This window comes from Ovis canadensis, chromosome 7, assembly GCF_042477335.2.
Source record: "Ovis canadensis isolate MfBH-ARS-UI-01 breed Bighorn chromosome 7, ARS-UI_OviCan_v2, whole genome shotgun sequence".
Lineage (NCBI taxonomy): Eukaryota > Metazoa > Chordata > Mammalia > Artiodactyla > Bovidae > Ovis > Ovis canadensis.
This window is the reverse complement of record NC_091251.1, coordinates 107,416,982-107,436,352: the sequence shown is the minus strand read 5'-3', so window position 1 is coordinate 107,436,352 and position 19,371 is coordinate 107,416,982.

Below are 19,371 nucleotides of genomic sequence, written 5' to 3'. Positions count from 1 at the left end.
ATTCCAGGAGTTGGTGATGGACAAGGAGGTCTGGCATGCTGTTATTCATGGGGTTGCAAAGAGTCGAACATGACCAGGTGACTGAACTGAACTCAACTGAATTCTGTCTTGTCATTAAAAATAAAAATAAAAAAAAGCCTTCTACTTCTTTTGAAATACATGCAGTTTTTTTCTTGCCACTTCTGCTCAGCTAAATGGTGGCAAGTTCTAGGTTCCTCAAATCTGCTCCCAAGTACATCCCTGCTTACACTGCTCTTCATGCTGGATAGTACCTTAGCATGGACTTCAGAAGTACTGCCTAATTTCTTGGGCTTCCCAAGTGACTCAGTGGTAAAGAATCAACCTGCCAATGCAGGAGACTCAGGGGACATGGGTTTGAGAATATCTCCTGGATGAGGAAATGGCATTCCACTCCAGTATTCATGCCTGGAAAATCCCATGGAGAGAGGACACTGGTGGAGTATATGGGGTCTGAAAGAGTCAGACATGACTGAGCAAGCATGATTTCTTAAGATCTAGATGTTTGGGAGCCACAAGGGTGTTGCTGCTGCTGCTGCTGCTGCTAAGTCACTTCAGTCGTGACTGACTCTGTACGACCCCATAGACGGCAGCCCACCAGGCTCCCCAGTCCCTGGGATTCTCCAGGCAAGAACACTGGAGTGGGTTGCCATTTCCTTCTCCAATGCATGAAGTGAAAAGTGAAAGTGAAGTTGCTCAGTGGTGCCTGACTCTTAGTGACCCCATGGACTGCAGCCCACTAGGCTCCTCCATCCATGGGATTTTCCAGGCAAGAGTACTGGAGTGGGGTGCCATTGCCTTCTCTGAAGAAGGGTGTTACTATTACTTAAATAAATAATTGAACCATCAAAAAAAAAAAAAAAGACTACAATGAGTGGAACCACGTAGTACTTGCTTCCACTTCATTTCCATAATGGTTCTTAATTGTCCTATATCCTTTTTTTCCATAAAAGATATTATAAGAATTTTTAAAATATTCATTATCTTTGATTTTTTTTTTCATCTTTTGGTTCAGTTCAGTCACTCAGTTGTGTCCAACTCTTTGTGACCCCATGGACTGCAGCACACCAGGCTTCCCTGTTCACCACCGACTCCCAGAGTTGATCTTTACTAGGGGAGAATTTGCATACTACAAATTCATGTATAATAATAATTCATATATTATAAAATACAAGTCAACAAGTTTTAATAAACTCAGAGAGTGAGCAACTATCACACTATCACAAGTAACCCACCCTTGGAACATTTCCACCATCTTCTGAAATTCCCCAGGGCCCATTTGTAGTCAACTTGCCCATGGAGCATGAAGCTAAGAGGGAAAACAAAGTTTTCCTCAAAAGTTCGACTCACAGACTTAGAGAAGGAGCTTGTGGTTGCCAGGGGGTAAATTGAGCAGTAAAAATTGGGAGTTTGGGATCAAAATGTACCCTCCAATACATATAAAATGGAAACCAACAGGGTCCTACTATATACACAAAGAATTCTGTTCAATGTCATTTGACAGCCTGGATGAGAGGCAAATTTGGGGGAGAATGGATACATGTATATGTGTGTCTGAGTCCCTTTGCTGTCCACCTGAAATATCACAGCATTGTTAAACTGACTATACTCCGATATAAAATAAAACACATTTATTTACTTTTTTCTAAAGTCAGTGCAGTCTTCCCCGGTGGCTCAGTGGTAAAGAATCTGCCCGCCAGTGTTGGAGACGTAGGTTCGTAGGTTCAATCCCTGATCTGGGACGATCCCACATGCAATGGAGCAGCTAAGGTCAGACACCAAAGCTATTGAACCCGTGCTCTAGAGCCCCGGGGCCGCAATGACCAAGCCCATGTGCCACAACCCACTGCAGCCTGATCCCCCTGAGGCCCCCGCTCTGCAACAAGAGAAGCCACTGCAATGAAAAGCCCGTACATGACTGCAGAAAACCCTCGCAGCAACAAGGACCCAGAACAGTCGAAAATAAATGCAATAAAATCGTACAACAAATAGCGCTGTTGTGAGGGTTATCATGGGCAGAATGAATGCTTAGGCTGAGTTTATGATAAACTAGGAGGAATTGAAGGTATTGTGATGGAAAATTATTTCTAATTCATAATAAGTAACCATTGAGGAGAAGATGGGAGGAGCTGGAACTTCCTGGGACACACAGATGAAGGTAATTGAGAGTGGATATTTACACAGTGCATATGCTGTGCCAGGTACTATTCTAACCCCTTTTACAGAGGCTTACTTGTATAATACACACAATAACCCTAAGAACTAGTACCATAACTATTCCTGTTTCACAGATGGAAAACCTGAACTCCAGACAGATAAAGTAAACAAACAGATAAGGGATGGAATTTGGGTTCAAACTCAGGAAGTCTCATTCTAAAATTCACCCTGTCATCCACTGCCCTGCACTTCTTATGTGTCACCTGGGTTATAAAACTAGACAAAATAAGATGTAGATATTGTATAAGTCGGAGCCAAATAATTAGCAGTAGTTAAGGTCCTGGGAACCAGAATAAGCAGAACAGGAAAGACACAGCCTTGTACAGTGTTAAGGCTGTTTCAACCTGGCTGCACTATATCCGGGTAACACAAGCAGAGGTGTCCGTGGAAGGTTAAAAGTTGTTGGTGGAGGGAGAAGGAAGCACTAAATGAGGCGCAATGAAATAAACACAAGAGCAGTAATTCTGCACCCTGGGACTAGCCTCTGGCAGAGACCCGCACTCTCCACTTCTGTAAACAAACCAATATCCGCTAATGACTTCGCATCCACGGTCGCGGGGTACGTTCCTGCTCTCCTCTTTCCCCCTGATCTGCTCAATTAATATTTTCCTTTGCCTAGGCTCTCCCTCCCTACTCAGCCCATTCTATATTCTTTTCCCAGATGTGTGACAACCACGTCTTGGCCTCTAAACAGATTTCAGACTAATTTGTTTCGTGTCCCTGTGCTCCCTTTTTTGCTGATACTGGAGGATTTTAGAAGTCTAAGGAGACATCCGTGGAAGCTGCTCTGTGGTAACTTGAGTTCCAAGTTGGAGATATATGTCCTGGCAGCTTTGCGAACTCAAGTACTTCCTGGAGTCCGGGGCCAAAATGGGAAATGCAGCTGAGGCAGATGTTCTGGACTTTGGGTTGCCTTCTTGGGTATAAAAGCTGAGACAGTCAGAGCAGTGAAGGCTGTTTACAAAGCTAAGCCAGGGGAAGTGATGGGAGCTGCCCTTACACGTGCATTTCCATGTACTCACTGCCCAGGCCTTTAGGATTATTTTGGCAACAGTTTGAGAAGTGGCAGCTTATTTGATACCTCATAAGTAAAAGAGGAAACAGGAAGGAAGATGTATTACCATAGACAACAGCAAATGTAAGCCAGACTCTCCTGCTGGAATCATGTGTGGGCTTGAAAGATCTTGTTCAAGGAAATGGATTCACCCATAATAAATTATCTTAAAACATCACGACAAAGGTGTGCTTTTCAGGAACAGATGGAAAAGCATAGCCATTCCAGTAATGTTTCTTTCCAACGAGGTAAGTACCTAGTGAAGGGCTTCCCAGGGGCACTAGTGGTAAGGAACTTGCCTGCCAATGCAGGAGACATAAGAGACGCAAGTTCGATCCCTGGGTGGGGAAGATCCACTGGAGGAGGGCATGGCAACTGACTCCAGCATTCTTGCCTGGAGAATCCCATGGACAGAGGAGTCTGGCGGGCTACAGCCTACAGGGCCATGGAGAGTCAGACGAAGCCACATAGTACACAAGTACCTAGATCTTGTTAACTTTTATCAATCAAACCACATCAATATAAAATACTATATTTCTGAGACCACCAAATCCCAATATAGAAAAAAGAATTATAGTGTCTTAACTTATTTAATATGCATAATTTCACTTTTCAGCACATTGCTTAATTTTAGCTCTTATTTTCTAAGATAAAATACATATTTTCTGAGGAATACTTAGAGAAGGAATTTCCCAGGTTTTTATTTTTTCTTGACTTTTTAAGCACAAAGTTTTCCCAACTGTAGGTTGAATAATTGCACCCATTTTGTAAGAATAATTTCATTGGTCAGCAATTTAAAATTGTGGTCCTGTAGATAGCATGCTTAAAACTTGGGAGAGAGTGGATACATGTACATGTCTGGCTGAGTCCCTTCGCTTCTCATCTGAAACTGTCACAACACTCTTAATTGGCTATATCCCAATACAAAATAAAGAGTTTAAAGTAGAAAAAATATATATATAAAAGAAAAATACATGAAATAGTCAGTTAAGCTAATGTTAGCTAATGCTAAAGGTAAACAGCTGCCACCTTGCTTGTCTATGGAGATGCTGAGCAATCCCTGATTCCCTGTGCCCCTGGTCTGGCCCAGGGCTAGCAGACTGACAGCACCAAAGTGCCAGGCTGATGCCTCAGCTGTGGACATGGAAAGGGAAAGGTTGGGGGTGCAAGGCAAAAATCTTGTTTTTTTCCCTTTAAAAGAGAACAAATGCCCAGAATACAAAACGAGGATTCCAGCACTGCACCGCCAAAAATACGCCACTAAAAGAAACATTTCAAATTCTAGAATCTTCTAAAGTATCCATAATAATTTGGGGGATGGTATTCTTGAAAAAGTCCTGTTGACTGCATGTTGTTCTGTTATATTTCTAAGCAGCACCTCATTTCATTCTCATTTATCTTGGCTTATAAGATAAATTACAAAGTCTACCTATTTTGACTAGATAACAGTATTTCACATACTAGGAGTGTATATTTGCAACTCATTATTTATATAGAATTTTGTTTATCTCAGATTGAGTTTGTCTGTAGCATATAACATTATCTTAACAGTAGTCCCAAGGTGTAGCCAGGCAGATATTATCAGCTCCTTTTTATACTAAGGAAGGAAACTATTACTTGAGAAAGGCATCAGATGGTACTCTCTGCATGGCAGGGAGAGATAGACCCTGCACCTTCTGATTGATCCAACCAATGGATCAAACATGCTACCTTCACAGTTTTTAAAGTGAAATCTCACCTTTAATTCATGAGAGTTGCCTGAGGAAGACAGAGTGAAGATGGCTGGAAAAGAATCAGGCTGAGATTTCAGCTGTCATATTCTATGCTTGGAGGCTGATTCTCCAGGCTTCCATGTGGGGAAAGGGTGCTCCTTCTGTTCTCCCTACCCCACCCCACCCCCCTGGCTGGGACACTCATCTCAGTTAAAACAAACTGCCCATTCTCTTTTCTATGATGTTGTGGGTCCTGATTTCAAAATGCTTGGGAAGTACTGTTCTAAGCAATCAAGTAGATACTTTAATCCACTTGAAAGCTATTTGTCACCCATTTATTCATTCAACCTCTATTTATTAAGGGATCAGATGTTCCAGATGTAGTGCCAGCTGTGATAAATATAACAGCAAAAACATTGAGCTCCCGGCCCTGGTGTGTGTGTTGTTTGCTGGGAGAGGCAGCCAGGCCCAGGGACAAACACAGATCAGAGAAGGGTAATCACAGCAGGAGGAACAGGGGCTGCAGGAGTACTTAGATGTGGCTCTCAGCCAGGATTTCTTGCAAGGGGTGCATAGGGAGTCTTCTCAGAGCAGTTGGTCTTTAGACTGATGGATGATTTTTCCTTTGAATCCTAACAGACTGCAAAGACTTTTCTAGGGAAAGGGGCAACAAGTAAAACGGAGACTCTATCTTATGCAGAATGAGTAGCTGTATAAAGGCCTGAACACTAGAGGCCTCTTTTTCTTTTCAGGCATGAAAATACTTCAACAAACTGAAGAGGAGTTCCAAGGTGTGTACTACTCAGAGACCAGACAAGAAAATTCCAAATCCTGCAAAGCTTTCTAGATCATGAAGGGTGTACAATGCTAGAGCCACAATCTCTAGTTCTGTAACAATATATTTAAAATCTGTCAATTCTGTTTTCAGTATCATTGTTGATTACAGCCTCAAATTTGACTCAAGTAGTTCCAATGAATATTCAAACAGTAGCTAATATCTATTACTGCTGCTGCTGCTAAGTCACTTCAGTCGTGTCTGACTCTGTGCGACCCCATAGACGGCAGCCCACCAGGCTCCCCTGTCCCTGGGATTCTCTAGGCAAGAACACTGGAGTGGGTTGCCATTTCCTTCTCCAATGCATGAAAGTGAAAAGTGAAAGTGAAGTCGCTCAGTTGTGTCTGACTCTTACCGACCCCATGGACTGCAGCCCACCAGGCTCCTCCATCCATGGGATTTTCCAGGCAAAAATACTGGAGTGGGGTGCCATTGCCTTCTCCAAATATCTATTAAGCCATGAAATTAAAAGACGTTTACTCCTTGGAAGAAAAGTTATGACCAACCTAGATAGCATATTCAAAAGCAGAGACATTGCTGACTAAGGTCCGTCTAGTCAAGGCTATGGTTTTTCCAGTGGTCATGTATGGATGTGAGAGTTGGACTGTGAAGAAGGCTGAGCGTGGAAGAATTGATGCTTTTGAACTGTGGTGTTGGAGAAGACTCTTGAGAGTCCCTTGGACTGCAAGGAGATCCAACCAGTCCATTCTGAAGGAGACCAGCCTTGGGATTTCTTTGGAGGGAATGATGCTGAAGCTGAAATTCCAATACTTTGGCTACCTCATGCGAAGAGTTGACTCATTGGAAAAGACTCTGATGCTGGGAGGGATTAGGGGCAGGAGCAGAAGGGGACAAAAGAGGATGAGATGCTTGGATGGCATCACTGACTGGATGGGCATGAGTCTGAGTGAACTCCAGGAGTTGGTGATGGACAGGGAGGCCTGGCATGCTGTGATTCATGGGTTCCCAAAGAGTCAGACACAACTGAGCCACTGAACTGAACTGAACTGAACTTGGTAACAACTGGCCTAAATTCCTGATAACTACTCAACAATTTTGGGCTACACTCCATAGGGTTGCATAGAGTTGGACAGACTGAAGTGACTTTAGTTCAGTTCAGTTCAGTGGCTCAGTCGTGTCCAACTCTTTGAGACCCCATGGACTGCAGCACACCAGGCCCTCCCTGTCCATCACCAACTCCCAGAGCTTGCTCAAATTCATGTCCATCGAGTTGGTGATGCAGTCCAACCATCTCATTAGAGGCAATACTACACTCTAATCACAAAATTCTATGTAAGTTATCTTTGTTATAAGACTCTGTTTGCTCTGTGAGTTCATGTGAACAACGCTATTTTGAGTTTCTTGGAATTATAAGCAGTAGAGAAATGTTAGTCATGTTTTAGAGTCATCCCATTTACTATTATTAAAATAAAGTCATCCATTAGAAAGTGCCTATCCTCATCGTTTGAAAAGATCGTTTCTCTTACGGCACCTAAACACTCTGAGTTTTATTTTTTTTATTTTTTTTTATTTTTTATTTTTTTATTTTTTTATTTTTAGTTTTTTATTTTTTAAATTTTAAAATCTTTAATTCTTACATGCATTCCCAAACATGAACCCCCCTCCCACCTCCCTCCCCATAACATCTTTCTGGGTCATCCCCATGCACCAGTCCCAAGCATGCCGCATCCTGCGTCAGACATAGACTGGCGATTCAATTCACATGATAGTATACATGTTAGAATGTCATTCTCCCAAATCATCCCACCCTCTCCCTCTCCCTCTGAGTCCAAAAGTCCGTTATACACATCTGTGTCTCTTTCCCTGTCTTGCATACAGGGTCGTCATTGCCATCTTCCTAAATTCCATATATATGTGTTAGTATACTGTATTGGTGTTTTTCTTTCTGGCTTACTTCACTCTGTATAATCGGCTCCAGTTTCATCCATCTCATCAGAACTGATTCAAATGAATTCTTTTTAACAGCTGAGTAATACTCCATTGTGTATATGTACCACAGCTTTCTAAGTTTTTCATCTAAAAATCAAAGATGGAGATAAGCTGTTGCTAGATGGTGAGGGGGCAGTCGATGTATACACAGTGTAGAATGTAATGCCTGAAACTGAACCAGACGCTACAGAATGAGGCATGGCAATTACTTCACAATATAAAATAATGAGACCTCTACTGAGGTTTATTTGTAACAAAGGAGAATGGTACCTCCTCAGCATGTGCACCATTTAGCCTCAAGTTGATTTGCTCATTACCTCACTGATCCTTTTCATTTAATAAACCTGCTTTGACTCACTTTGTCTCTGTCCTGGGTACTGTGGACATGGTGGTAAACACTTAGAGGCCTTTCTTCTCAGATGTCTTTGTTCCTGCGGAAGAGTCTGATGCAGACATAAGGAGAAATTACCATGCAATATGCCAAACAAAGTGCTAGTGGAACGTATGGAATTTAATGGAAACCCTAGTTTAGAAGGGCTAACAGGTTATGACCAACCTAGATAGCATATTGAAAAGCAGAGACATTACTTTGCCAACAAAGGTCCATCTAGTCAAGGCTTTAGTTCTTCCAGTGGTCATGTATGGATGTGAGAGTTGGACTGTGAAGAAAGCTGAGTGCCAAAGAATTGATGCTTTTCAACTGTGGACTCTTGAGAGTCCCTTGGACTGCAAGGAGATCCAACCAGTCCATTCTAAAGGAGATCAGTCCTGCGTGTTCATTGGAAGGACTGATGCTGAAGCTTAAATTCCAATATTTTGACCACCTGATGCGAAGAGCTGACTCATTTGAAAAGACCCTGATGTTGGGAGAGATTGAAGGCAGGGGGAGAAGGGGACAACAGAGGATGAGATGATTGGATGGCATCACCAACTCAATGGACATGAGTTTGGGTAAACTCGGGGAGTTGGTGATGGACAGGGAGGCCTGGAGTGCTGCAGTACATAGGGTCGCAAAGAGTCGGACAGGACTGAGCAACTGAACTGAACTGAACCCAACCTAGAGCTTCAAGGGAACAATTCACAATATAGGAGTTGCCTCTAGATTTTGCCAGTGAGTGAAGTCACTCAGTTGTGTCCAACTCTTTGCAACCCCATGGACTATAGCCCACTAGGTTCCTCTGTTCATGTAATTTTCCAAGCAAGAATATACTGGAGAAGGTTGTCATTTACTTCTTCAGGGATAAGTATCAGCAAAACTTCAGTTAAAGAAAGATAGAATTGATTACTAGAACAGCAATTTTCTAATCTTTCCCCTCTGCTGATGCATTCTATGCATCAGGCAAGTTGATGGAACCATCTCTTTTTCTCCTCCTCACTGCCCCCCGCCCCACCCCACCACCCCCACCAGCCCTGGCCACTTTCTCTAGATCCATTTCCAAAGCATCTAAAAAATTGCTCACATTCAGAAGGCCCTATGTGCCTTCTACAAAGTTGCCTTTCCATTCACCATCATCCTGGGAATATGGATCTTCATTAATTTCCAGGACCAGTGTGAGGACATTCAGGCTCCTGAATGGGTGTGCAAAATCTAACACAAATGCGGTCAGTTTCCCAAAATCATCCTTTGAAAAGCACTCCTTGACACATGTTGGAATGAGATGCTTTCTTTTTTTAAGTTAGTGTTTTCTCATCCAAATGTTCCTTTAGAGGGTTTATAGCCCAATGAGGGCTCCTAAGACAGCACATGTGTTTAGCTTATTATCAAAAAAGCTATTTTAGAAACACGTGCAAAGAATCAGAAAAGAGATTGCAATAATAGCTTCTCAACTTGAGGGTTCTGGAGGTACTGGCCTTGTAGAGTATTTCCAACAGTGGTGTATGGTAGTAAAAGTACAGTTATCTAAAAGTGGGCCTTGTTATATTGTGAAGAGATATTTTGAGTAAGTTCCAATTTCACTATTTCCATGCTCTCGCTTGCTGTTTCTTAAGTTCCAATTGTTTCCTGACACTTATCTTGGATTTCTGGGGCAGGTTCTTTCTGATCCTCCAGGGAAATACTAAGTGTATTTGGTCTCTACCCTTGGTTTATGCCTGGAACTCCAAATTGCTCTTCTCTAGCCCACGTTCTCATTCTTTAAGGCCTGAATCTCATACTGGCTCCACCACGAAGCTTTATCTGTGTCCCTCCCAACTTGGTTTTAATATGTGATCCCTAGGTTATGGGCTCTCTTATGGGCAGAACAGGCTTCGTGGTCTTTGTCCATCAAGGTAGGTAAAGTTGGACTGTGTCAATCAACAAACCCCAAGTCTCAGCAGCTCTGAACAAGACGTGCCTGCTTTGTTGCGATGCTATCTTGCACGTTGGCTGGGGCATCCACTCCACTTTAACTCACTCTGGGACTCTGGCAGCAAAACCAGTGTCTGCAAACATGCCTGTTGTCCTAGCACAGGGGGAGATTTGCCGACTTGTACTGGTACTTATGTGCTTTATTATGAAAGAGACATGCCGTTTTGCTTGCCACTGATTGGCTGGTACTAGATCCATGACCCCTCCCATCCACAAGGGAACAAGGATGTGCAGCTCCACCACTTATCCAGAAGGTGGAGAGTCATAAATATTTGGTGAACTGTCTGAATGACAATCACAGAACCCTTCAAAGAGGGGTTCAGTTGGAGGCTTTGGTATTTATTAATGGCATGCCTTACTCTAGGTAAGTGACTTAGCTGCTAAGCTGCTCCATGCTTCAGTTTCCCCTTCTGTAAATGCAGAGAATCCTTCATTCTCCAGGGGCTTTGAGTACGTGATCATTGACTATAGAACTGACCTCACAGATCTCATTGCCGTTACACTTTGGTCCCAAGTAGTAACATGAGTACCTCTCATTTCCTCCTTAAGAACATAGCTTGTGCTCTTGATTTGAGGTCCTGTAATGTTAAGGAGGGCTTCCCTGGTGGCTCAGTAGTGAAGAACCTGCCTACCAATGCAGGAGATGCAAGTTCAATCCCTGGGTCCAGAAGATCCCCCGGAGAAGGAAATGGCAATCCACTCCAGTAGTCTTGCTTGGAGAATCCCAAGCAAGAACGAGCAGAAAAGCCTGGCAGGCTACAGTCCATGAGGTCACGAAGAATTGGACACAACTGAGCAACTAAACCACAGCAATATTAAGGAAGCATGAGGTGGGGTCTAAGTCGTTACTGTCTAAGTTGTCTACAGAAGTGGCAAATGCAATTTGACTCCATGATCTTTGTTTATTAAGGAAAGAAACATTAGAAGGGGCTGGGGTTGAGTTCTCAAGTTTGTCAGAAACTTACCTTTTGGCCTCAGAAAAAATTGCCTCTCAGAGAGCTCATGAAATGTTTCTGACAATTCAATTTTTTGGAAGAGGATTTCATTTAGTTCATCCTTCTCAATGAAGTAGCTGTGCATAAGTCAATGAAGGGCATCGGGCACTATGGATTTGGTAATCATGTTCCACTTTCTGCTAGGTCATTTTTAATTGACACCTTGATCACACCTGTTGCTAAAGAACAGATTTATGCACTATTTGTTGTCAGATCAATGAGCATTACGAGCAATCAGGGTAAAGAGTTACAAAGACTCATGTTATTCTTCCTTAGAGATAAAACAGGCAGCTTTAAATCAGAGTGGGGTAAATTATTCATTTTAATATTGTTTATTTAGGTGCACCTGAGGAGATGGCCTTGCTGACCTTCAATAAAATTGGGATGATTAAATATTTCTCCCATCTCGAATCTTACCGTCGCTATTCAGGCCTTTGTGTGCCACAAGCTCATAATCTTGTATGCATCAAAAGAACAGGCTGGGTCATAAATAGCCGTCATTAATTGAAGCTGCTTTCACACTCAGGTGGCAATTTCTCATCTCCGTAATTTAGACAATGTGTATTCTTTAACCAGATGTGAAATTTTATTGCACTTCATGGGGCTGTTTAATATTGAGCTTTAATTTTAAATGTATAATGGTGCTCTCTGGACTAACACTTGTCTAGCCATCTTTAGCTGTTATATTAAAATATATTCAACTGCAGGCGAGATTAATCTCCTCCAACAGGAGTATATTTTGGATCATGTCCAGTTAACTGTATCCCTTCGACGGAGGTGGTTTTGACCTGTATCTTTATGGGCGTGTTGACCCTACTTGGACAACTAAGGAAAGGGTTATCATGTTTTTTCTTTTGCCCCTCATAGTAAGCATTGAATTATTGGCCCCAGAGGAAAGGGACCACCTGTAGAGTTCGCAGCTTGGTTTCCTCATAGGCCCTTGAAGTACTTTTCATAAGCTAGGTACAACTATGTCTCATTTCCCAAATTCCTCGGTCTGTTAAGTCTTTGCCATGCTGTTTCATCCACTAGAAATGGCTGGCTCCATATCTTCTGCTAACTAATTCTGAGTCACCAAAGTTGCTCAATTCAGTTCCAGCAATACTCCTTCCAGAAAGTGCTCTCCAGAGCTAGTTTCAATTTCCTGGTTCCACGTTGTAATAAATAGCTCAGCAAACAGCACCTATCAGCAACTCATATGACTGATTGCTCCATTATAATGCTAGATCCTAGAAGACAAGTACTTTGAATTATTTAACCGGGTCCTGGACATGGCATGGACTTAATAGATATCTGTTAAATGAGTGGGTGAATATCACAGAAACCGGACTTCATTTGAATACTATATGTATGGGAAATATTAACCACTAGCATATAGCACTTGTGATGTGCTAGGCACTATTCTTTGCACTATATCTGTTGCGTCTCATTTAAGATGCACAAAATTTCCATTTTACAGATGAGGAAACTGAGGGGCTAGGAGCAGTAACTTGCCCCATGTGGCACAGCCAGCATCCAAACCCATCATCTACCTTTAGGTCCTACATGCCGTGTTGCTTCAGTCACGTCTGACTCTTTGCGATCCTATGGACTATAGCCCACTAGGCTCCTCTGTCCAGGGGATTCTCCAGGCAGGAGTACTTGAGTGGGCTTCCATGCCCTTCTCTTGGGGATCTTCCTGACCCAGGGATCAAACCCATGTCTTTCACACTGGAGGTGGATTCTTTGCCACCAGCAAATCACTATACTGCTATTTGTCATAGTGCAAATTTTTAATGGTCAATGAAAAAGACAAACTGAAAACAAAAGTCCTCCTTCCTGAACTTGCTTATTCCTAAGGTTGTTCTGTTTTTTTTTAACTCACGTAGAAAATAAAGCAGTAACATGTTTCTGTATTTATTGTAGCTTTAGTAATTTCAGATTGTAAATTTGCTTTGAAAGCCCTAGTGTTTAAATATTAATCAAAGCTGTGGAACCTTTCAAGGGAGTGCTGTCAGAGAAAGATCAACATTAGTTAGATTTTTACTTGCTGACACATTAAAAATAAGCTCATAGTAGTGTTTCTACCTCCTGGAAATATCCTGGCCACTAAGCCCATTGTGGGATTCAAAAGATTTTGGCATGACACTTTAAAGCAGGGAGATATATATGTGTGTGTGTCTGTATATATGTATATGTATATATATATATATATATATATATGTATATATATATATATATACTAGCAAACAAACCAAAAAGTTATTATCTTCCTTATTAAAGATTAACAAAACACAATCCTTTAACTATGTAATCATAGTTGTTTTCAGACACAAGCTATTTCCTTCATGTTTAGAGAAATGTACTTGTTGAATACAACTCCATGGTGACTTTTCTAGGAATATCCTTTTATATCCTTTTTTGAGACTTATAATACATTGTAAAATTTATGACCAAAAAGCTTTTCTAAATTGTTAAAACTTTAAAGCTTTCACATTTATTAAATACTCTGCACCGTGATATACTTGTGCTTCTCCCCAGATAATAACTGGACTTATAAACACATTACTCTGTAGCTCATTTTACTAGTTACAGTGGTCAGAGTATGTTATTTGACTTCAAGTTGGTTACATATACTGTCTTTGACCACTCTTCTTCTCTGTAAAACAGAGGTAATAATGTGCCTTACTTTATGAAATTAAACTATTTAAAAACAGCATCCATGAAGACAAAGAGCTCATAAGTTACTGCTGTGGCTTCAGACAAGGTGGTTCCATAAATGGACAAGGATTTGAAGAATAAGAGACATCTTTTAATATGTCTCATTGCGCTCTGCAGCTGCAGGTAAGCATTAGTGTGCTAGAATGCTGTAACAGATTATTGCAGGGTGACTTAACAACAGCGATTTATTTTCTCACAGTTCCTGAGGCTAAAAGTCCAAGGTCAAGGTGCCAACACGTCTGGTTTGTGGTTGAGACTTCTCTTCCTGGTTACAGATGGTTGCCTTCCTGCTGGGTTTCCCAGATGGCTCAGCAAGTTAAGAATCCACCTGCAAGGCAGCAGACACAGGAGAGGTGTGCAGGTTTGATCCCTGGGTCAGGAAGATCCTCTGGAGAAGGAAATGGCAACCCACTCCAGTATTCTTGCCTGGAAAATTCCATAGACAGAGAACCCTGATGGGCTGCAGCCTATGGGGTCACAAAAAGTCGGCGCAACTTAGCACACACACAGGGCCTCCTTGCTACCTCCTCACAAGTCTTTCCCTCTCTGCAGTCTCAGTCCTGGTGTGCCTTGCTTTACTTATAGACATCACTCCCTTGCAATTAAGGCTCCAGCTTTATGATCGCATTTAACTTTGATTACTTCGTTAACTCAATATTAAAAAAAAAACCTAAGATCATGGCATCCAGCCCCATCACTTCATAGAAAATAGAAGGGGGAAAGGGGAAGCAGTGACAGGTTTCCCCTCCTTGGCTCTAAAATCACTACGGTTGGCGGCTGCAGCCATGATATCAGAAGACGATTGATTCTCGGCAGGAAAGCTATGTCAAACCTAGACAGTGTGTTAAAAAGCAAAGACATCACCCTGCTAACAAAGGTCCATATAGTTAAGGCTATGGTCTTTCCTGTACTCATGTCTGAATAATGAGAGTTGGACAATAAAGAAGGCTGAGCACCGAAGAACTGATGCTTTCTTTCGAACTGTGGTGCTGGAGAAGACTCTTGAGGGTCCCTTGGGAAGAAAAGAGAGCAAACCAGTCAATCTTAAAGGAAATCAATCCTGAATACTCTTTGGAAGGACCAATGCCGAAGCTGAAGCTTCAGTGCTTTGGGCACCTGATGCAAACAGCTGACTCATTGGAAGAGACCCTGATGCTGGGAAAGGTTGAAGCAGAAGAAGAGGGAGACAGAGAAGGGGATGGCTGGATAGTATCACTGATTCAACGAACATGAACTTTGGCAAACTCCGGTAGATAGTGAGGGACAGGGAAGCCAGGTGTGCCTGCAGTCCATGGGGTCATGAAGAGTCGGACCTGGCTTGGTGACTGAATAACTATCACAACACGCATGTAAAGGCCCTGTCTCCAGATTAGCCACACTGTGGGTTGGGACTTTGATGTGTAAGTCTGGAGTGGATGGATTGCCCTGGCAGTCCAGTGGTTAAGGCCCCGTGCTTCCAAAGCAAGGGTTGCAGGTTCAGTCCCTAGTCAGGAAACTAAGCTCTCACATGCCACGTGATATGGACTAGAAAATTTAAAAATAATAGAAATACATTTTCGAGGGGTGGGACACAATTCAATCCATAACAAGATAGAACATCATCTGGGGACAATAATAAAAATCTAAAGTGGAAGCCCCTTAAATGAGTCCTGGGTCAAATCATCCCCCACTCTCCCCACTGGAGGGTTTTTAGACCTGCTCTGATTGCCATTGTAAGTGCATGACTTCAGTTCCTGCTTAGAGTTCCACTCATTAACACATCCCCCTGCCTCCATTATTGTATCAACAGAAACTTCCATGGTATTTTCTATGGATTTTTGTTTTATTTCTTGTGGGGTGGTAGGGAGCTTGATTGCTACTTGACACCAGGATGTAAGGGATTCAGAAGCCAGAGGAAGTAGGGAACAGTGGAACATTTGTCTGGGCATGCCGTCAGCTCCAAGCATGCAAAGAATGTTGTTGGAATGGCTTTGCCAAGGCTGGAATGGTGGTAGGGCCACACATCACTCCTACATTTGGGTAAGTGTGAAATTCCTAAGATTTTAAAAATAACAGAAAAGCATAATAGGCTCGGCTCCTAACAAATTAAATCTCACCCACTATGATAATAAATAAGATTTGTGTAATGGTGACATGTAAAATCAAGACTGAAGTGTCTCCAACCAGAAAGTGGTAATGGCTAATTTCACATTATGCAGAATAATCTGTTTGTCAGTGAAAACCTAACTCCCATGCTTAGATTCTCATCATTCTTTTTATGATAACTGCCCAGAGTCTCTGTTTAGTTATGATGCCAATTTGTTATTTCATGTAATATTAACCAGTCATCACATAAAATGAAGAGCGAGCTAATTTTCTGAAAGTCTGCAAGTAAATACTGAATTATGGTGAATGACTTATAGTAACTCAGTTTAGAAAACTTCCATTTCCCTTCTCAAGTCTGCCAATATTCAAAATCACTTCCATCATCTCCATGTGTATGCGTAAAACCTCGAATGAAGCGATTTCATTTTCTTTAATATCCCTAGAAGTTTTGTTTTTTATTTTGAGTACCATTATGGTTGAGATAAAGTAAGGTATCATTGGCCTTAGTGGCGTCTTGCAGCCACTAATTCTGCAGGTGAATTAGACAAAACATTGTTTTCGATAGGAAGTCCCTGGCTGGCCACATTTTCATAAACACTGAGAAAAGAGCTCTATTAACAATAATACTATTTGGTCAATGTTATAAAAGCAAAACAAAGACATCCAAGATGAAGCTTCAGTTAATAACAGACAAATGTAACTGCATCAATATCTAACGAATGCTGGGACAGTGCTGGAACACTGAGATTGGTTGTTGGTTTTAAGCAGCGCTTGTAGCTTGCCCTTTCACAATATGAATCCTGTGTTCTTCCTTCTTTTTCCAGATCTGATGGACCAAGTAAGTAGCCGAAGAGTGCCAGAAAGACTATGGGCCAGTACATTGCTGGCAGCTGGGTTTTCTGGCTGAGCCCTGGGAAAATTGAACTTAAATTCATCTCCAAGAAAAGATGAGTAGATGAGTAGGGCCACAGGGTAAGGAATCAAGTATGGGAAAATTCGGCTAACTGCGGGCTTGATTCTGCCCAGGCCTGCTTTAGTGTCTCACTGTGGAGCGAGCTGCTCTTTCACACGCACATGCCTGGCGACACACCCCGGGGGAGCCCTGACCTTCTTTGGTTACTGTTGGTGCAATTTCTGGCCTCCTCCGCCTTTCAGCAGCTTTGCTCATAATCGGTCTTTGTTCCTGCTGCTGCTGCTGCTAAGTCACGTCAGTCGTGTCCGACTCTGTGCGACCCCAGAGACGGCAGCCCCCCAGGCTCCCCCATCCCTGGGATTCTCCAGGCAAGAACACTGGAGTGGGTTGCCATTGTTCCAGCCTCTACCTTAAAGTCTCCTTTCCCAAGAAGTCACTCACGTTCCCTGTGTTTGGAATCATGTTCTGTGACACCTTAGATGGAGAATAGTGGAGAGGCTTTAGGATGCCCTTGGAATTAAACAAACAAACAAACAAACAAACCAAGAGGTGACCATGCAGGGGGATTGTCTGGCTTTGGGAGCCTCTCACCAGTTGGCAATAGTTAGAGAATGACTCAGCTGTCTGGCTCTACCTTTCAGACAGGTTTAGGTGACCTGGAGACTCATCAACGGCAGTAAGGCTTATTCACACATAGGCACGCTTGGATTAGCTGAGTCCCATGGGTGCACAGGAGGTTTGTCTTTCTTTGACTGCTTCAGGCAAGTCCTACTTCTTTCCTGTTTGAAATGCCTTTCAACTTTCTATGAAAATCTAAGACTGTCCAGTTTGATTCAAGCATATAAAAATAAATAATTAAAAATGCACTTCTAACTATGAATTCTTTACACGTTCAGCGTGTTTTTATTTTATTCTTTTATTAAATGAGTGCATGTTACAGGTGCCAAGTGGCACTCTTAATGATGACTTGGGAACACTCATACTTTTCAGAAGAGCAAGTAGAGTTTTCAAAAGGCTAAATTGCTTTCTCAAACACCCACTTGCTTTTTTTATGCTAGAAAATATACTAATCTTACTTAGCCTTTTCCTTTCATTTTGACAATTCAGTTATAATGAAGAACATTGGTTAACTTGTATTAATGTATTTTAGGTACCTTTGATATAGCTCCAGTGTCTGAAATTGAGAATAACACAAGCTGCTTATAACAAGGAAGAGGAACGGAAGCTGACTGGGTCATTATGACAACACTGTGCTTTGAGCCAGTCCTGGGGACACTGACCTCTAGCTTCCTGCCCTGCAAGACAGTTACATGCCTTTATTGTTTATTTAACTCAATAGCTTGGCATTCTCTTGTTTGTAACCCAAAGTTCCTACCTTCTAGATTAACCTAATAAAGATGGCATGCTGACAACAGAAAGTGAAATGGAAGTCTTAAAGAAGACCTCCAAAAATAAACCCAGGCGGCACATATTCCAGTCAGTTAAGACCCAGGTGTGAGGGAGTTCTGATTTGGATTGATGTAGTGTGGTTTACTACGAGAAACATCCAGAAACTCATTAGAGGATTGCTCAGTTAGCAACATGATGTCAAGGATAGGCACTTAAAACAGTATTGTAGAGCATCCATAGTAGAGGTCGTACAGATTGCAGATTCTGTCTATGAGAATAAATAACTCAGGCTGTGCTCAGAGGGCATCACGTGATGTGACTGGCTTGCATCTCGAATTTCCCAAGAAGAACGGAGTGGTGCAAGAGCAAATTCCATGGCATTTTCCCTGTCAGGAACAGTTCATAGACATTTGTTTCCAAGGACACCAGCAGGAACATAAATATTAGGTCTGCTCCATAAAGAGCGTGCAGTGGAATGCAAAATAAGATGTGATGCTGTATGTCAACTCCTTTATTGTCACTAATGAGAGCTGAGATTTGTTAAGCACTTACTATTTTCCAAGCACTGTGCTAAACGCTTTTCATGTATCGCTCTAGTAGAACCTCACACTCTTGTGAAACAGGACTTGTTTTGCCCTTTTATGTATGGAAACCATGTGGCTTGGAGAAGAAAACCAATTCGCCTGGCACTCTTGACTAGTGAGTGAGACGAAGCCAAGATCTGAGCATGGACAGGGTGACAACCTCTGTGTTCTCCTGTCAGTTATAACTACTGCGCCACTTACAAGCATTTTTATGTAACTTGTAGACCAAACAGGTAGCTTCTCCAGATGGAAAATTTTTTGGTATATTTTTGTTTAGCATTGCTCGAACTTGAAGACCTGGGGTATCCTATCGCTGAAAGAAGACAACGACCCCCTTGGTCATGATTGAAATGGGGGACTGAGTGAAATTAGGAGCACGGCCATTGCATGGAACAGATGAGGTTCTGCTGTGGCGTCTTCCTCATATGTTCTCCTGAGTACATACTCATGCTTGGGCTAAAGGGGAACATGATTAAGAAGGACTACCAAGTTGGTCCTTCTTGGATCTGCCATGTCGTCCATGGTCATGTGGGAAATAGAACAAAAGAAATACTTAGAACCGGATAAAGCTG